The sequence below is a fragment of the Eretmochelys imbricata genome, chromosome 9 (genome assembly GCF_965152235.1).
Source record: "Eretmochelys imbricata isolate rEreImb1 chromosome 9, rEreImb1.hap1, whole genome shotgun sequence".
NCBI lineage: Eukaryota > Metazoa > Chordata > Testudines > Cheloniidae > Eretmochelys > Eretmochelys imbricata.
Window position 1 is genome coordinate 25,112,400 of NC_135580.1, and position 7,378 is coordinate 25,119,777.

At 40.8% G+C, this 7,378-nt stretch overlaps 1 pseudogene; it reads left to right on the forward strand.

The window, feature by feature from the left end:
* The first annotated feature begins 494 nt into the window (after positions 1-494).
* LOC144270412 (uncharacterized) lies at positions 495-2,493 on the forward strand (annotated as a pseudogene).
* The last annotated feature ends 4,885 nt before the right edge of the window (positions 2,494-7,378 follow it).

Below are 7,378 nucleotides of genomic sequence, written 5' to 3' on the forward strand. Positions count from 1 at the left end.
CCCTGCTGGAGCCTGTAGCAATGAGGAGAACTACTCCAACCCTTGATTTTCAGCCTGGCCCCAGCCCTTTCCATTTCCCCCTCCTGGGGAAGAGCAGCCAATCAGAGGTGGACAGGTGGGGAGAGCTCCCCTGCCTTCTGTCAGGTAGGGTAACCAGATATCCCGATTTTAAAGGGACAGTCCTGACATTTGGGGCTTTTTCTTATAAAGGTGCCTATAGCCCCCCGTCCCGATTTTTCACACTTGCTATCTGGTCACGCTCCTGTCAGGAGACAGAAGGGAGTTTGAATAGGAGGGAGCAGCTGATGCCGTTCACACAAGAGGGGAGGGGAGAGCAAGAACCCAGCACAGCACCTGAGGGCAGCTCTGCCTCATTCCCCCTTTCCTGTGACAAATGGGTCAGCCTGCTCTGTGCTCCTGCCCCACCTTGCTTGCACCTCCATCCCATTCCCTTCTTTGAATTTGAGCTTTAGTGATCCTGCTACTTGGGCCAAATGCGAGGATCAAGTCCGACAAATTTTGGTGGAACATGGGCCGGAACAAGTTCAGCAGTTCGATTTTCCCAAAGGTAGTAAGCAAAGAAAATTCTCGACAATTCATTACAAACGTAGGCTTGTTAATGGAGAAGAAATGCACCGTCAGTGGCTGCAGTATTCCACATCAAATGATTCTGTCTTTTGCTTCTGCGGCAAGTTGTTTGCCATTGCCAGTAGTACTATTGGTGCATCATCTCTTTCTGGAAAAGGCTCAAGGGACTGGAAAAACATGTCTGCAATTCTTTCAGGGCATGAGAAAAGCAGTCAACATTTGACGAATGTTCAGACATGGAAGGAACTTGAACTGTGATTGAAATACAAGAGAACAATTGATGAAGAACATTTGCGCTTCATTGAGCAAGAAGAAAAGTATTGGCAGCAAATACTAAAACGTCTGATTGCTTTGGTCAGGGTTCTTGGTGTGCAAAACCTGGCCTTTCGGGGAAAACAAGAAACACTGCACACTTCTGGTAACAGGAACTTCCTCAAATTTGTCAAATATCTAGCTTTGTTTGACCCGCTTATGGATGTGCATCTTCGCAGGATTAAGGAGAAGGAGATGCATGTACATTACCTAGGGAAAGACATACAGGTTGAGCTTATTCAGCTTCTATCCAATGCCATCAAACAAAAAACCCTAGCATCTGCTCGTGCTGCAAAATACTTTTCGATCATTCTAGATTGTACACCAGATGCAGGCCATGTTGAACAAATGACCACGATCGTTCGGTTTGTGGATAGGCCTACTTCAGAGACAGAGAATGAGACTGAATCAGTATACATAAAGGAACACTTCTTGGGATTTGTGTTGGTTACGGAGACAACTGGAGCTGGTATGACAGAAACTATTCTTCACCAGTTAGAAGAGATGTCACTGCCTATAGAAAACTTGCGTGGTCAAGGCTACGATGAATGGAGCAATATGAAAGGGAAAGAAAATGGTGTCCAGCAAAGAATTTTGGATATTAATCCACAAGCCTTTTTCGTTCCTTGCAGTGCACATTCATTGAATGTGGTTGTTAATGATGCTGCAAAGTGTTGCTTGGAGGCAACTGGCTTCTTTGATTTAAATCAAGGTGTTTATGTGTATTTCTCAGCTTCTACACATCGCTGGGAAGTTCTAACACACCACGTATCTAATCTCACAGTTAAACCATTGAGTGAAACAAGATGGGAAAGTCGAATTGATGCCCTGAAACCTCTTCGCTATCAGCTTGGTGACATCTATGATGCTGTGATAGACATCTATGATGACACTACTCTAACAGGATCATCTGGCAATAAGTCACAAGTTGATGCAAAGGATCTTGCAAAAGCCATTTCTAGTTTCAAGTTTCTTGTTTCTCTTGTTGTGTGGTACAATATATTGTTTGAGATCAACATGACTAGCAAACAGCTTCAGGCAAAAGAATCGACATAAGTGAAGCCATTAATCAACTTGGAGAAATGAAGAAGTTTCTTGTAGGCCACAGTAGTGATGCAGACTTTGAGAAAACATTGGTAGATGCAGGTGAACTTGCGGAGGAAGCAGTTCACAAATGAAGCAGATGATGAACCTATTTATAATGCAAAAGAAAAATTCAAAGTGAACTTTAACTTGGCAGTCATCGACACAGCAATACATTCGGTTGAAGAAAGATTCACATTGATGCAGCAAATTAGTTCAGTATTTGGCTTCCTATATGATGTTTATAGTTTGCAAAATACAACACCAAAGCAAATTATGGAATATTGCTTGAATCTGGACCAAGCTTTGCAGCATGGTGAATCCAAAGATATTGATGCCTTTGACTTGTGCAATGAATTGCAAGCTATTGCAAGACGAGTCCAAAAGAGTGCATCACCACAAGATGTATTGAACTTCATATGGACAAATAAGCTGGCAGATAGCGTCCCCAACAGTTATTGCTCTTCGCATCCTCTTGACTCTCCCAATTTCTATGGCCAGTGTGAGTGAAGCTTCTCCAAGCTCAAGTTGTTGCACTATCTACCTAGTCAGTAGAACAAGACATTGCTCGCAGCATTGACTTGGAGGGGCTTGTTTCTAAATTTGCTAAACTGAAAGCGCGGAAAAATAAATTCTAAATTCTAATGTGTTACTCTGTGACAGTGTATTGTGTATAATGTATGTGATTTATTTTAAGATCCATGCCAGGTTGTGCAAAGTGAAAACAATAACGATGTCAACACTGTCAGGTCATTCATTTATTTTCATTAAATATGTAGACTAAATAATGAAATTAATAAATTTTCAAGCCGAACGTGTATTAATTCTAATGAACAATGCCACAGTATGCAGTATTCATTTTTGAAAGCTTTTAATAAGCGATGCTGCGGGGGGGATGGGGCCAGGGGGGCACAAGGTGGAAGTTTCACCTAGGGTGCAAAATATCCTTTCACCGGCCCTGGCTGTTCCTGAAGAATTTGGAGAAATGCCTTATTCCCTGCAGTACCTTCCTAATTGGGGCCTCAGGGCACTGCTACAATATACGTGTTAAATAACTTACCTTACACCAGTTTAGACTCCCTTAAACTCTCTTCTCTGTTTACCATAGTTAGGGCTCTACCAAATTTGCGGCCGTGAAAAATGTGTCACGGACCATGAAATCTGGTCTTTTGTGTGTTTTTACCCTATACTATACAGATTTCACAGGGGGCGAGCAGCGTTTCTTAAATTGGGGGTCCTGACCCAAAAGGGAGTTGCAGGGGGCTCATAAGGTTAATTTAGGGGGGTCACGGTATTGCCACCCTTGTTTCTGTGCTGCCTTCAGATCTGGGCAGCTGGAGAGTGGTGGCTGCTGACTGAGGGCCCAGCTCTGCAGACAGCAGTGCAGAAGTAAGGGTGGCAATCCCATACCGTGCCACCCTTACTTCTGCTACTGGCAACAGCTCTGCCCTCAGAGCGGGGCTCCTGGCCAACAGCCACCGCTCTCCAGGTGCCCAGCTCTGAAGGCAGGGTCACCAGCAGCAGCAGTGCAGAAGTAAGGGTAGCAGCACCGCAACCCCCCCTACAATAACCTCCACCACTGATGGTCCCAGCAAAGACAACACACACAAAGCCATCTGTTGTACTTCTCTTCAGGAGCTTATAACCAATGAATTACTGTGACCGAAAGCAGCCTTCTCAAACCAAAATATTGTTTAATCTTAACAGTTGGAACAAAGCATGACATCTGGAAAAAAAAGATTTTAAAATAACAAAAGGTGTACACAGGTCTTTCTTTCCTATAGTTTAGGCACCCTCCTGTTGGAGACCTGGGTATATCTAATTTCTCCCAGACCCCCACATAGCAGGTCTGGGTTCTCAGTCTCCAAAGACCTGTCTTCTCCCTTGAGGGACTGTGTCTCTTTTGACACTTCTGGATCCTTTGTTTTCTCCGTGTGCTCCCCCCGCCCAGGGACCAAGTCCCTCCTGGGAAGTCTGCCTGGCAGGTCTTGCAGGGGGCCAAGCTAGGGCATCAGCATGTATGGTTCTTGCTTTGTCCCTTAAGTGTTTGCTGGGAAGTGTGTGACTGGTTCCACCTCCCCTTCCTGAGTGCATTTCCTGACAGCCCTGGTATTGAATTAACTGAATATATTGTATGTAATAAATATCATAATAACTCAGTCACGATACAGTATTCATAAATTATTACAGGCAGCTCCAAATCAGTCACAATTGCACTATATTTTTGTTTGGTCACAAAAAGGGGTTTTGCTCTATATCTCTATGCAGCATTTGCTAAAGTAATAGGAATAGAGCTTTAGTGTAGTTAACCACTTTTGTAAACCACTTCACCTTTATCAAGTGGTTACAGGAAACACCAATTATTTACAAGTAATGATGGAAAAGTATGAGAGAGCTCATTTGAACATGTTGCAAGGATGTTGGGAGATGGAGTTTTGTTTCAGGAATCTCTCTGTTTAAGACCCCACATTGGTTTATTGTAGCAGCTCTCAACTGTGAAAGTGGAACAACAGGCTGGTATGCATAATAGTAAAAAAAAAATAAGAGAAAGCACAGCTCAATATTTTTATCACATTACAGTGAACTAAGCAGGATTACTCACTGCGTAAATCCATTAAAGTGTTTTATGGCTTCCTCTGGATGTGAACCATTCTTTCTTTAAGCTGAAATGGAAACATGGTGCACTAGGCAGAAGCATGCATTACAAAGCATTAAAGACAGGATCGGCTGTGCAAATTTCTATATGTCAGTGTATCTCTTCAATAGTCCACAATCTGAATAGACTAAAAACAATTGCCTTATTTTTGTAGCAAGGGCTCCACTTCATTATAATACTTAAACAATTTTTTTTTACATATGCATTATGTGTACATTGTATGTCTGTCTGTCTGCGTGTGTACAGCTTGAGTGGTAGGCCCATGGAATGGGAAAGGCTGTGATTTTCTTCCCTAAATCGTGCCACAAAAGAGCTGATAAGGACCAGTCTAGGCACGAGGAGAACTGAATGATCTGAACGGAACTATGCTTGGATACACCAGGCCAGTAAAAGACCAAGTGAGGGATGTTCTGAGGCCTTTTGAAAGTTATTTTTAGAATATCTTGAACTTAATTTCCTTAAAAATAGATAAAGCGCGGGCCAAGAAGAACCCATTTTAACATCATGCCTACAAGTGATTACAGCTCGCTGGGTCTTTGAAAACTAGTATGTGGTCCTGTTTGGAGAACTAGAGGCTACTGGATTTTTTAAATTGAAATCTTGCCTCCTATAGATAATAAATCACAGACTTAATAGGCTGATACTTTTCTCTCCCAAGATAATTAAAGAAACTAGTTAGTTCTCTTCAAAGATTCTCTCACATGGCCCATTCTACTCTGGATCACTTGTATTTATCTGTTTGACTCCAAATATTGATCTTGGCTCTTAATATATTAAAAATAGACAAATAACTAACCTGCCCAAACTCTGTGTTGATTTTGTAAGTCCAGGAGAAAGTAGTTGGCAATATGTTCAGCTTTTGACAAGTAAAGCTCTGACACTGCCAATAAGTCTGACATGCCATGAAATATTGGTAAATAAGTGGTTATGTTAACAGTCGCCATGCTTTACAAGAGCTCTATTTGTAATGCTGCCATATTTTTGTGAAATAATATGCTGTTGCTGTCAAATCCATCTGCTCAGCTTCACGTCCTTTGCATATAAATCACCTCCCCTCATACATATTCAAAAGCTGCATGGAGACAAATTAACTGCAAACGCTGAATAGAAGCCCTAATCACAAATAGCTGACATTATGTGTGTGCCGAGATTTTCATGGAAGTTAGTTGGAAGTACGTTTGTGGGTTGAATTTGGGGTAGGGCACAGAATGGCATCATTGCTTTAATGATCCCCACACACTAAAAAATGGGTTTCTGAGAAGTGTTGTGCTGTTCACTGAAAAACTTAGAGCTAGAATACAAGTATTTAGTATGTTGGCAGTAAAATGAGATTTTAATTTTTTAAACTTTTTTTTGTAGTTTTGTCCTGGACAGTTGATTGCTGGTGTAATTTTGACCATGTCTGAACGCAGTTGTGAAGAATCACATTATCTTACCTGATGCAAAACACAATTTATCCTGGCCCACATTGACCAAATTTTATCAGCTAACTCGATTCTTCTCAATCATGTTCAAACATGGGATGTGAGTTGGAAGGTTAAGACAGTATAGTTGAGCAAGCAGCCCTGGGTTGCCTCTAAGTCTGCCTCACACTTCCTCCTTTTCTGCATCATTAATAACAATTTTACCAACTTCTTCTAGTCGGGGTCAATACTATTGCTGGTGTTTTGTTTAGTTTTTTTTGTTCCTAATATACTCACAAAACTCTCTTAGCCCTACCAGCCATATATTTTCCCTGGTGTCTTTTGCTTCTCTTATCTACTTTCTATACTTAATAATGTCTAATTTATATTGATGGTTATCTGTGTCCTTGTTACTCCTTATTATATAGCTTTTTTTCTTTCTATTTTCTGCCTTCACCTTGCCACTGAACCAGGATGGCCTTTTTGACAAAGTCCTCTTTCTTTATTGTTGGAATAATGGCTTTTTTGTTACCTAATAAACTCTTCTTAACAAATTCCAAATTTTCATTGAAATTTTTATGTCTAAAATTTCCCTCACAGTTATTTTTGCTCATGATTTCCTTCCTCTCTTGGAAATTAGCCCTTTTGAAGCACCAGTTATGTACATATATCTGGTTGGGACTGTCCTCTGTTTGCCCTTGTTGAATGTAATCGGATCATAATCACTGGTCCCTAGGCAACTACCAACTTCCAGTCCAGTGATTAATTTATATTTATCCATGAGATCCAAAATAGCTACCGTGTGTTGGTTGGAATACATTTTGTGTTACAAAGTTATCTATTATTTTTAGATATCTAATGATATCTTGCTACTGTGCATGGGTCCTCCATCGTACATCTCCCAGATTGAAGTGCCCATAAAAACACAATTTTTCTTTTCACACATTGCAATCAGATGCTTAAGGAGTAACAAGGTAGCCCAAAAATAACTTCTCTACTTTCTTTTACTGCCAGTATATGTAACCACAGGTACCTCAGTAACATATTAAAAAATCCTCTAGCACATATGAGTTCAGCACTTTTAAATAGTCTTTTTTAAAAAAATATCATGCACATTGGATGATTGAAGGTACTACAATATATGAACACGGGAGACTAAAACATCTAGAAGAGAACATATTCCTTTTGGCAGTCACTCCATTAGTGGCATGTGGTCTGGATGAATAATACCTTTTGAGACTGATGTGTTTTACTCTATATCAGTTGGCAAGATTTTCCATATTAAGGATTTTGGCTCATGTACCATGAATAATATTGTTTATGTGTTGAAAGTTCA